Here is a 13,221-nt window from a genome sequence, read left to right on the forward strand (position 1 = left end):
TCATCTTTGTAAATTCGCGCTAATATTTGTTTACTATTCACCGGAACCAACTAGCCTACCAACGAGCTTTAATCTGTCCTACAGATTCGGCGGAGGGTGTGCATAAGATGGCCCAAAGGGACACCGTCACAAGCAGCGGCACGCATTCAAAACACGTCGGTGTGCTTCTGGCGGACCCAGTACCTGTCGACGCGAAATGGTTCCACTAATACCATGGTTTGGTACAGTTGATGATGTCTCTGCGCTGGCTTCTCGTTCTTGCTTAGATCTTGCGGAGCGTTTTTGAAAATGTTTCAAAGCAACTGTGAAGCCGTTAACATCCATCTAAGGCATTAGCAGTGTTCAATGGCGCTTAAGCGGTATATCAGTAATGCTAGTGACCAATTCTCAAGAAACTTATGCTGCATACGTAAGACATAAGGCGGGCAACTGTTAGAACATTCTTGAGGCGATCAGCGCGGAAATAACACTTGTCACAATAGACGAACACAATGCCTCAAGAACGGTATAAAAGCTCGCCCAGCAAGCCATCCTACTTGAGACGCTGCACACAACATGGAACGACTTCGAAGGCCCGTGTATTCAGCGAGGGTCTTGTGCAGTTCAGGTTTCCTTTAGGTGGTAAGGGCGTCCACTAGGAAACTTCCCGAGCTTCGTGCCTTAACTAAGACAGAGGAATCAGTCGCGGTATAATTTGATTTCGTCGGCTTGTGAGTCACTACATGGCGCCTGAGTGTGTCACGTCTTCTTTTCGTCCTTGTCTTTTTCACGTGCTATAAGCCTCACTATATAGGCAGGCTCCCTTACAAGTTGTTAGTCCTCACTGCTGCTGCGGTAAGTAAAACCAGCGATAAAGTCAAGCAATTATCATAGCCAGACACGTCACGCTTATCAGGCAACGATGGTATTTATGTAGCCATGATTTAGCCAAAAGGAATAGTGAGAAAAAGAGCCATCGCTGAATTCACAGTTTTTCAGAAGAGCATTCTGACAATATTTGGCTGTCTTTACCAAGTTCGCTCTTACAATTGGCGGCGCCTGTTAGCTCAGCATAGAAAACTTAATAAATACGGGAGTGCGCTGCCGAAGCCAACACCCAAGCCGTCTAGAGCACGCTCGTGCTTTGTAATAATTCTTGGAGATGGTTATGTGGCAGTGGTTATTACCAAGCGCAATAAGTGTTCTATCTTGAGTATTTTGCGCTCTTGGCTTATCATATTGTGACTTCTTTGAATTTCTTGCAGAGTACGAGAGCGGCTCCCTGTTTTCGTCTGCTTCAACTAACATCGAACACAAACTGTGAGTGCATTCCTACTACATTCACACCTTCGTGCATGCCTGTGGCTATCAGTCAGTTCACAAACTCTGCTAGTAAGGAATAAGTGTGTGGTTACGAGAGCTTATTGACCGCAAATGCCACTACGTTTCGTCGGAGTGTGTCTTAGAAGTAGCTGCGATGCAGCTCATATGCGTGACATGTCGCTCGTGTAATCATTGTGAATCAATTAGTGCACTGCTGCAATTATTTGTGCCACCATAACGTGCGCGTTCTCCATATCTCGATGGTGTTTGTCATTCTGTAGAATTCCCTTCGCCACTTTTTTCATAGCCTCCGAGGATACACCGAAAACCAACGGCTGACTACTCCTTGAGAAAAAGGATAAGCTCTTATATTTAGTAATTTTACGTTGCTATCTACATTGCCAGATGAAACGCTCGAGAAGATGCAGCGTTTCCTTTTTGTAATAATTTATTTGCTTTTTTTATTCATTTATTCGCCGTTTGTTTCATTAGTTATTCCTAACATCAACAACCATTTTGCTTCGGCAATTTTAAATTTTAGTGCCTCCAAAATTCTTTTGCTGCCTTTTCTCGATCGGCAGTAGAAGGCACTTCCATAAAAAGGCTGAATGCTCAGCAAGCGAATTCCATCTCCTCAAACTTATGCATTCCTTCACAGACTTTGTCCTGAAAATGAAAGCATTTTCCTTTAAGAGGCTTCCTATTTCCTTTCATGTAAAAAAGAGACCACCTGACATGCTACGACCAATTACTATCATTTTATTTTACTCAGCGATTGACACTGCTAGTCTACTCTGTTCAGTAGTAGTAGAAAAGCTTTATAGTACAAAATATGACGAGCGGTCTCGAGGCTCGTCGAGGCCCTGTCCATGGGCTCCGCTGGCGCGAGTCCTTCGGCTCGCCTGCAGCGGGCAGTAAGGCCCCCCCACAACTTTTGAGGGGGGGCCTTACTGTACCGGGGGGGCCTTACCGTACTTAACGCGCCGCCTAGGAAGTTCCCGTAGCAGACGGCGTCCACGCTAAACCGCGGCATTCGCGAAGTGAAAAAAATATCTGCACATGCGCGGAAATAAAACCTACTGGTGCCTGACGGTGGTGAAAAACGAAAGAAGGGCCCGAACTGCTAAATCTAGTCCTTTAGTTTCAAATGAGCGCTGAAAGAAAAACGTTAAAGAGAGCGGAATGAGTGCTTGATCGCCTCGATTCTGCATGTTTACACTTCGGTCGTTTGCGCTCAGTCACCGCGCGAGCCTTGGTGGTTGCTTGCACTTAACGCCGTTTGCTCTCTGAATTCTTTTGCTTGTAAGTGTGCTGCATACACATAGCGGTTACTTTGCGCGAAGAATTCGTGTAAAAAAGAAGGCTGACAGTCGCTTGGACCGAAAAACTTTCGCCATAACGTCGCTGAAACGTGCGACCCTCCCGGCAACTAAACAACATCCTGTGTGTGTGTGGAAACCCGTGCGCCAACAGCCTTCTTGCCGCTGAGTGTGTGTGTTGTGTAGCGATTACACGACGACTGTTGTTTTTTGTGGTTCAATGCCACGAGCCAGTGCAACTGTCGTGAAATTCTGAAGCGGCGGTATGGATCTTGTCAGCGAGTCTCCTCGATTGTGTTCGGGTTGCCAGCACGGTCTAATCTCGCGACACACCGACATTGAGCGTACTGTGTGCGCGCGTGTGAATGCGGTTGACTGTTCTCGCGAACCGTGCGCCGTCGCCACGTAAACTTGAATCATGACGCGCATTCTTGTGTTTTTGCCTTTTCGTCTCCATGCACCGCTACAACCCCGTAAGAATTAGAGGCCACTTATACGAAACGCACGCGGATTGGCCTAGCTATTACTGCACTGTGTTTTGCTGGTAATCCTGTATCGCTTCTTGCGTTTTTCTTATGTTAATTTGCAGTTGTGTGTTTTCATCAGTAAAAGGGCATCGCCGATTACTGAAACATCTCCGAGTGTAAGGGAAACTTGGAAGGGGAATGATCTCGCAGCTGTATGTAAGGTATTTTGATATATTGTATTATGCTTTATTATTTGATGGCCAGTAGCAGTGGTTATGCATCATTTGCTATTATAAGCAGAGTAATACAGGCACGTAGCAATATATTTATTCACATATGCAATGCAGAACATACGATTAGGATATGCAGAGTTGAAAATGACTTTTTGTACATATTGTAAAGCGCAGTTAACAACGCGTGCACAAACAAAGGAAAATGAAAAAGTAGAATTCGCTGCCAAAATTTTTTATTTTTCATAGCGCGTAACGCAATCCGGATATTTGTCAGCGAGTTAATGCGTTTCGGCCCCACTATGTACTATGTACGATAACCTTAGGCGGCTTGTGACAGTAATAAAGGCCATCAAGTCATCATGGCCCACTCTGAAGTTGAAAAAGTGCCGCTTCGCTTACGATGAGCTGCTATTCCTAGGCCACGTCATCAGTAAATCTGGAGTACGCCCCAACCCGCAGGACAACTGCCATCGCGAAGTTTCCGGAGCCAATCGACAAGAAGGCAGTGCGCAGATTCCTTGGCATGTGTGCCTACTATAGGCGCTTTGTCAAGGACTTTTCACGCATCGCGGAGCCGCTAACACATCTAACCAAATGTGATGTCGAGTTGAAGTGGGAAACGCCGCAGGCCGACACATTTCAACAACTCGAACGGCTCATGCATTCGACGCCGGTACTTGCACACTTCGACGATGACGCCGATACCGAAATCCACACTGACGCCAGTAGCCTGAGCCTCGGTGCCGTCCTAGTCCAGACGAAAGACGGACTTGAACGGGTGATATCTTATGCTAACCGGTCGCTGTCAAAAGTGGAAGGAAATTATTCTACGACTGAAAAGGAATGCCTCGCCATCATTTGGGCTACAGCAAAATTCCGCCCTTACCTCTATGGCAGGCCATTCAATGTCGTCAGCGACCATCACGCGTTGTGTTGGCTAGCTCACTTAAAGGGCCCTTCAGGACGGCTGGCGCGGTGGAGCCTCAGACAGCAAGAATATGACGTCACGGTAATCTACAAGTGCGGAAGAAAACCCTCTGACGCCGACTGCTTATCATGCGCCCCCATCGATTCCCAGCCGCAAGACGAGGAGGACGACGACGCATTCCTTGGATTAATAAGCGCGCAAGATTTCACTAAACAGCAACGAGCAGACCCGGCGCTAAAAGTCCTCGACGAGTATTTGGAAGGGAACACCGACGTTGTCCCTATAGCATTTGAGCGCGGGTTGCCTTCGTTCACGCTACAAAACAACCTGCTCGTGAAGAACTTCTCGCCAGTCCGCGCCAGCTACCTTCTTGTTGTACCGTCAGCGCTGCGTCCAGAAGTACGGCACGCCCTACACGACGATCCAACCGCTGGGCACCTCGGATTCTCCCGGACGCTGTCGAGGATACAGGAAAGGTATTACTGGCCGCGTCTGACCGCCGACGTCGCCCCTTTCGTCAAGATATGCCGAGACTGTCAGCGACGCAAGACACCACCGACAAGGCCAGCAGGATTACTACAGCCGATCGAACCTCCTCGCCGACCATTCCAGTAGTTTGGGATGGATTTGTTTAGGTCGTTTCCGACGTCAATATCCGGGAATAAGGGGATCGTCGTGGCGACGGACTATCTCACCCGCTTCGCTGAAACTAAAGCTCTACCGAAAGGCAGCGCAGCCGAAGTGGCGAAATTTTTTGTCGAGAACATCCTGCTGCGACATGGTGCCCCAGAAGTCCTCATCACCGACAGAGGAACGGCTTTTACAGCAGAGCTCACCCAGGCCATTTTGCAATACAGCCAGCCAAGCCACAGGAGGACAACTGCCTACCATCCGCAAACGAATGCTCTCACCGAGCGCCTGAACAAGACCCTCGCCGACATGCTAGCTATGTACGTCGATGTCGAGCACAAGACGTGGGACGCGGTCCTGCCGTATGGAACCTTCGCTTACAACACGGCGGTGCAAGAAACAACACAGATCCCGCCATTCAGGTTGGTTTACGGCGGGAACCCGACGACGACGCTCGACGTCATGCTGCCGCACGTCACTGACGAGGAGAATCTTGACGTCGCTACCTATGTCCAGCGCGCCGAAGAAGCTCGACAGCTCGCCCGCCTACGGATCAAGAACCAGCAGCGTACCGACAGCCGACACTACAACCTCCGACCACGCTTCGTGGAGTACCAGCCCGGCGACCGTGTTTTGGCATGGACCCCGATACGCCGACAAGGACTGAGTGAAAAACTATTGCGACGCTATTTCGGACCCTACAATGTCATCCGACGTATTGGCGCACTGGACTATGAGGTGGTACCGGACGGCATTTCGCATTCACAGCGGTGCCGCGCCCCATCTGAAGTGGTCCACGTGGTGCGTCTTAAACGCTTTTACAGACGCTGACGAACTTTCCTTATTTTGTTATTTTCTTTGCTGCGAGTGCTTCTTTATTACTTTCGTTTGCTTGCAGCATCGGGTCGATGCTTTTTAAGAGGGGGATACTGACACGTGTACTTATCTTTATCGGGCGACACGTTTCACCGCCTAACAAACGTTATCGCACAGCGAAGGACGCGCCTAAACGTATCGCAAGTTTCTGGAATGTTATCGATGGTTTCATCCGCTGTCTGTGACCGAACGTTGTGTAATCTGATTGCATGTGTGGCCGACGCGAATAGTATACAACTTTGTGGAAGATACGCGCGTCCCAGCGATTACTCTGGAACGTTCGATGACTCATGTATCAAAGCCGACGCGCTTGACCCGCTCATCAGATTTTGACGATCGCCGACTGTGTTCGCCGTTGTCGCCAGTCTTGAAGTGTAGCCCGTCTTTGTGGGCACAGGTTCGCCCAATAAAGGTTAGTTTCGTCTTTCACAGTATTTCTACTGTTTTCTTTATACGTCACTACCACGTGACAATATTCATAATGGAGTGCGCAAGAGGAGGTCCGAGATGGTAAAGCTAAATGGGGACCTCCAATCCGCAAAGGAAAGGTGCAGTAGGTGTAGAAAAAGCATCAAAGAAAAATTACCGCCCAAACAATTCCGTACAGATGGTTAAGCACCCTATTGCAAAACCCAGTTCCCAGCATGCAGTGTCCAGCGCTTCACCGCATTATGGGCCCAGTGTTGCGCGCTTGATGCTGGAGCGCTGCGCAGGCGCGGCATACTGGGAGGCGCTGGGTACTGGTGCAAAAAACAGCTCTAGCACTTAAAGGGACACAAAAGTCTAGTACTAAGTCGACGGGCACTGTTCAAATACAATTCCAGAAACCTTGCAACGGCTGTTTTTTGCCCAGAAATGACTTAGCTTACGAGAAAATTATTTTGTGCCCAGAAAAGACTTAGCTTACGCTAAAGGTGCGAATACCTTTAGTGCAATTCAAACTGCCCGCTGCCCAACCGGAGGAGTGGTGAAGTTGCATACGCTATCACCGCCCTCTGCTGCCGTCGTTGAGTGAAAGGACATCCGACAGACGGCGGTACCAAGGCAGAAAGCGCCAAGTAAACATGCCCGGAATAGGGATTTGTACGAGGCGATTGGAAGATTGGTGGAAGAAAAGTAGAGAAACGACAAAATACGCAGACGTACACAAGCAAATTTCGCAATAGGTGGTCAGGAAATCTGGTTGCGGGAGTTCATATTCGTTTTTATTTAAGCCTAGGTACGACATTGGGCATTATAATAGCGAGAGCTTCGTGGCGCGACCCACCACCTCGTTCCAAAGGGACGCTCATACATCCATCCATTCATCCAGCGCAAGCGGTGAATTCGCCGCCGCATGCTGCTTTTGGGTCAAGTGGCATAGATCGTTCGGACATCGCGCGGCATCACATGGAAGTTGAATTCTCGGCTGCTTCCTGTATGTACGAGTTTCGCGATGCAGCAAAACCAACGCAGCACTTCGCAATGACGAGAGCACTGTGAAACGCGATAACGTGAGCAGCACGGAGTCGAGCGAAACTGCAACCTTTCTAGCGCCCACATCGTTGTCAAGGGTAATTTCAGTGAGTTATTTTTTCTGCGAAAGAAATAGAACTGAACAAGTAGCGTTTTATTGCATCTTATAATACAATCCAAGGATGTTTCTTTCTTTTTGCAACGAATGGATCAGTACTAGTGAAAGAATTTCAAAAGTGCTTTCGTCATGGGGCGAGTACTTGAATGTCCCGGGGAAGTCTCTAATCATGACCTGCATTTTCCTGAAGTTCTCGGTTATTAAGGCTCTGTTGACGTCTTAGAGACTCTCGAACACTAATATATCCTATTAACTTGACTTAATATTTGCCTTTCATCATCATCATCGTCATCATCATCATCATCATCATCAGCCTGGTTACGCCCACTGCAGGGCAAAGGCCTCTCCCATACTTCTCCAACTACCCCGGTCATGTACTACTTGTGGCCATGTTGTCCCTGCAAACTTCCTAATCTCATCCGCCCACCTAACTTTCTGCCGCCCCCTGCTATGCTTCCCTTCTCTTGCAATCCAGTCCGTAACCCTTAATTACCATCGGATTTCTTCCCTCCTCATTACATGTCCGGCCCATGCCCCCCCCCCCACCCCCTATTTCTTTTTCTTGATTTCTACTAAGGTATCATTAACTCGCGCTTGTTCCCTCACCCAATCTGCTCTTTTCTTATCCCTTAACGTTACACCTATCATTCTTCTTTCTGTAGCTCGTTGCGCCGTCCTGAATTTAACTAGAACCCTTTTCGTAAGCCTCCATGTTTCTGCCCCGTACGTGAGTACTGGTAAGACACAGTTGTTATACACTTTTCTCTTGAGAGATAATGGCAACATGCTGTTCATGATCAGAGAATGCCTGCCAAACGCGCCCCAGCCCATTCTTATTCTTCTGGTTATTTCAGTCTCATGATCCCGATCCGCGGTCACTACCTGTCCTAAGTAGATGTATTCCCTTACCACTTCCAGTGTCTCGCTACCTATCGTAAACTCCTGTTCTCTTCCGAGACTGTTAAACATTACTTTAGTTGTGTGCAGATTAATTTTCAGACCCACCCTTCTCCTTTGCCTCTCCAGGTCCATGAGCATGTATTGCAATTGGTCCCCTGAGTTACTAAGCAAGGCAATATCACCAGCGAATCGCAAGTTACTAAGGTATTCTTCATTAACTCGTATCCCCAATTTTTCCCCATCCAGGTCTCTGAATACCTCTTGTAAACACGCTGTATAGCTCCCAAGGCTTTCTTTACTTCTCCGGCGTTACTTGAGGCCTTTGGTGGGCCCTTTAAATGCGCGGTGCCTGACCACCGTATATTTTTTTATAGCAGAAAGCATCATAGAACGTCTTAGTGCAATAAAAAAAAGAAAAAAAGTAAAAATGAGAAAGCTACGACCAGTATTCGGTAGTTGGAAATTCTGATTCCAAGCCCTGTAGTTAACCACTTGAATGTGTAAAGAGCAAGGCGCAGTAGACCAGGAGAGAAGAAGAACCCAACACAAACGACAGGACTTCTTCTGTCCTGGTCTATTGCGCCTTGCTCTTTATACATTCAAGCATGAACCGACTAGCCCAAGCAAGAGTTTTACTTTACTGCTGCACGACGCCAGCAGACGCGCATGGATGAATAATTTGCCATGTCAACATCGAGAAGCAGTTTTAGTTTCACACAGACATGGTAGATGCGCTATCACCCAGCAAATAAAATTCACGCCTGTACCAGAAAGGAAAAGTTGCTGTCCGTATTGAGTAGCATGCTTAGAAGTGCCACAACATAGATTTTAACTTGCGATAGGATTTTTTATCTTCGAAAAAAGTCCTAAGTCAACCGCCGACCAGGGACGCTATATGGGCTGTTACTGCCAATTTCCATAGCTTTTTCTTGTTCTTCACGCAAGGGTATACAACGTTTCTTTAGCTCAGTGATGCATTTCAATCGACACGTCTTTCTATTCTTCGTCAGAGAAGCGCAGGCTAGTGCTGGCAGCCTTCGGCGACAGCACTTATACCTGTGTTTATGACGCGTCACGTCGGCGCTGATCATTTCGTCTGCTGGCACTCTAGACACGAAAAAAATGGTTCATATAAGCACACCGATGCCAAAGCTGAAATACAGAGTGGTTTATCCTTGTTAGACTTCTTGATTCCTGAGCCCATACGCACCGATACCGTGCTGACAGACTCGGCGGATTTGCTAGGCCTGAGCTTCGGTGAGGACTGATATCGGGTCGGGTAGCTGGAGAAAGCTAAAATAGATGTATTTGAGCCTCAGAAGCTTCTTTAGTACAATAGGGAAAGTGGAAGCTCGCAAATCGCCTCAGCTTTGTTATCGGTGCGATAATATCAATGAGCGGTAGGCTTCGAACTCGGGGTCCGTTCGAGTGCGTCTGAACGACGTTTGGATTTCATGTCCACTCCACAACACTCCGACAACGGAGAGTACTCCCAGTCATATGTTACGTGCAAACTACTAAAAAACGCGGCGTCCTCCGCGTTTGCGTGGTTTCGTTGAAGAATTTAGCTATCCGCGCAGTCAAAAGGGAAAATGCAAAAGAACTAAAGTGATCTTGAGTGTCAAATGTACATGCATAAACAGGGCGGGTCACGCACTTTTATTCCAAACTGCGACACGAAATTTAACTTTATGACCCCAAGATATAGCCTTATTTAGGACAAGAGACTAGTGTCAAGCGATAAAATCGTATAATGCATTTAATATTCAGCAACGCTAGTCCTTGCGAAAAGGAACCGGCGCGGCACAAACAGAACCAGCGCAGTTTCCAGTGCGAACCAGCGAACTGCAGCGAGAACCAGCGCCTCTACAGTACAAATGACTGCGCCCCAGCGTCATGGCAGTGGAACCAGCGTCTCGTCCAGTGTGAACCACCTCTTACCCATTGTTCTCGCTGGTGTCCCAGTGAGTCCCAGCGAGCGCCAGCGTCCCCAGTGGTATTCAGTGTCAAAAAAAACCGCTGGTTTCACACTGGAACGCACTGGAAGACGCTGGTTTTTGCAATAAGGCAGCGAAGCTGAAACGTGCGGCCCCGGTGTTTATCACTGGGTTAATCCCGATGGTTCATAAAACGACGCTTTCGTAGACTGCTGGATTCTCGTTACGCAGTTGCTGCTTGCGCTCGGCTGCACGAGCCTGTTCTTGCGTCCTGGCTGCAGCATTGGCACGACGTAGACAAAGTTCCAGGTTATGTTTGCGACGTTGCTAGTCGAAAGCTGCGTGCTGCTAAGGAGTGCGTATGACACGTGGTCTACCCGTTTCGGAGTCAGGGACAAACGGTTGCGCGCGCGCTCGGCTGCAGCGGAGAGCAACGACGTCACTATTGACGCAGCCAATCGCGCGCATTTCTCTTTCTTTTTCGCGCATGTCTGTGGGGTTGCGACGGAGTTCTCGGCGTACAGATGGATGGGCGAATCAGCTAGCCATATACAGCTTCACTGTAGTATAAAGAAAGGTTTCTCAGTATCTTAGTTAGCGTATTTCCACGTCTGAGCTCTATCCTCATACCTATGTAACATTTGTTCCACGACATTTAACGCGATAGCGTTAAGGAGCTCGTATCGCAGAAAAGCCGGTGTCGTCGGCGTTGGTGTCGATGGCGTTGGCCGTGAGCGATAAATCCCAGAAGGCACTTCATAAATAAAAAACAACATGAAAGGTGGGCTGGGTCGGAATCGAACCAGGGTCTCCTGAGTGTGAGACGGAGACGCTGGCACTCATCCACGAGTTCGATGGTTCAAAGCAGGACAAAAGCGCCTCTAGTGAATGTGGTGTTGCCTTAGAAACGTGCCGTAGAAAGTTATACTGCGGTGCATATCGGTAATTATGAGCATGTAAATTACAGAAGTCGCAGTTACACGAGTAGCAAAGTACGTTACCGCTACATTTCTTCTGCGCTCCTCGCACACGCAGAGCCACGTTGCGGCAAACACAGAAGACCCGCTCCTCGCAATGTACGGCGCTGCCCCGACACGTGGCGCGCCACTCGCCCGAGGGACGCGGCTCCTCTTTCCGCTCACAGCGCGATTCCTAGGTGCAGCGTTCGATGAGGGACGCCTCTCACGTGATCGCTGTGCCGTAGCGCGTCTGGTGGGAAAAGGTCCCCTGCGATATGTGCCGTGCTGCTGGCGAGGAGCCATCAAGGCACAAATCTGGGCTAGTTGGTGTGTCATCATTAATCAAAAGACTAGCGCAAATAACAGGGACACAGACGTTAGCGCTCACCCTGTGGTCTTCTATGTCTGTGTCCCTGTTATTTGCGCTAGTCTTTTTATTAATGGCGAGGAGCGATGCGTCTGCGTGATGCTTCCAAGCGAGATAGAGGACGATCCCATCGAGGCGTCAGCCCCATGATCGCGTCCGCCTTCATGGCGCGTCGCGGCCAGGCTGTCCGTGCCGATTACGACGTTTGGCTCGCGTAGATCGTTTCTCCCTCCGAGACACCGGGTTCTTTGGTTCGTTCCGCTTGCTCAGGCGCACGTTTCGTCATTGTGTGACTCAAGAGCATGCCGAGCGAATAAGTGGGTGGTGCGAACGGGGTGCGATAACGCTATCGCGTTCCACTCTTGAAGGCGAAGCTTAAGCGTCCTCCAATTTTTTCTTTGAAAATGGCACCATATCCTTCAGTGAAAGTGTTACATGAAGTGGGCGACGTGTAACACACACAAAAAATGAAGTCCGTGTGCCCGGCGCGTATATGCTTGCATACTAATTTGCGAGGCGACGAAAACGCTGTGTTGCCGCAGGTAATCCCGTCATGGACAGCTATCAGTACGCCGCCGCCAGTGCGCGGGTCACTCTGCCAGAAAAAACATGTTGCGCTCTCACGTCAAATTTAAAATTACTCTTGCACGAAAAAATAGAGAATATCGTGAAAAATAACCAAGAGCCACAGGAGAAAAAGGTATCCGACTTGGCTACAGGTCTTGCTGCTGTTAAGTCCTTTGTTGAGTCCTTCCACGCATCCCAATGTATTACGAATCTGCCGGGCATTATCAACGAAGCCGTCGATGACCACGCTGCTGCTTTGACTTCACGTTTGAATGAGCTCGAGGAGAGACCGCGTCGGGACAACCTTATTTTCCACGGCCCTGCAGACAACCCATCTGAAAGATGGACACAAACTGAACAGCATGTACGTGACGTCCTTTCAAGAACTTTAAATCTTAGTTTGTCTGACGATGCTATCTCATGCGCTCACAGATTAGGCCAGTACAATGCCAATCGACCACGACCTTTTATTGTTAAATTCGCTTCGTCAAAACTACGGGAAAATAAAATTTCTCAAGTCTACAAATTCTTAACTCGAGCGTCTCCGTTCGTGAAGATTTTTGCGTGGCTACGCGTCAATCGCGGAAAAAGCTAGTTCAATTCGGAAAGGCTAGCGGCCAACAATTCATGCTTCGTTTCAATAAACTTTATATAAATTGTATATTGTTAAGAAGTGCTATGTATACTGTCATGTTGCCCGCCAAGTACGTGAAATGAATCCTTCCGATAGCAGGACTGCCAACAGTACTAACATATCCAGTGCCACTTCAAGCACTTCCCATAGACCACAGTGACAGCTACCCCATGGTACTAATGAAAGATAGGTTTCCGTCCTGTATTCCAGCATACGCAGTGTATGCAAGAAGCGCGATCAGGAGTGCTATAAAGCAAGGTATTCCAAACTTTTCTATTCCAAATCTGCAATCAGCCCACCGCGATTGGTCAAAACCTTTTTTGGACCACCCCCAATTCAGCTCTCTGTCACGCAACGTCACGAAAACTGCGATAGCTGCCCATCTGATATGACGTGTACACACTGATTATGCATAATGTGACCGAACAAAACAAAAAGAGCTATTTCTGATTCGACGCCTTTTTGCCATTAGCCTTCGACTATTGGTCAAAAGTTTTCGGGCTGTACCCACTTCACCTGCCTGTCTCAC

The 13,221-nt window shown here is 48.4% G+C and overlaps 1 protein-coding gene across 3 annotated transcripts in view; it reads left to right on the forward strand.

The window, feature by feature from the left end:
* LOC142580140 (uncharacterized) overlaps positions 1–13,221 on the forward strand; it is a 545,246-nt gene that overhangs the window by 234,230 nt on the left and 297,795 nt on the right. For all 3 annotated transcript variants that reach the window (XM_075690973.1, XM_075690972.1, XM_075690974.1), the window contains exon 2: positions 1,245–1,299. The gene's annotated coding sequence lies outside the window, so the exon portion shown is untranslated. The remainder of the gene's footprint in view (positions 1–1,244; positions 1,300–13,221) is intronic.

The sequence above is a fragment of the Dermacentor variabilis genome, chromosome 4 (assembly GCF_050947875.1).
Source record: "Dermacentor variabilis isolate Ectoservices chromosome 4, ASM5094787v1, whole genome shotgun sequence".
In the NCBI taxonomy this organism is placed as follows: Eukaryota; Metazoa; Arthropoda; class Arachnida; order Ixodida; family Ixodidae; genus Dermacentor; species Dermacentor variabilis.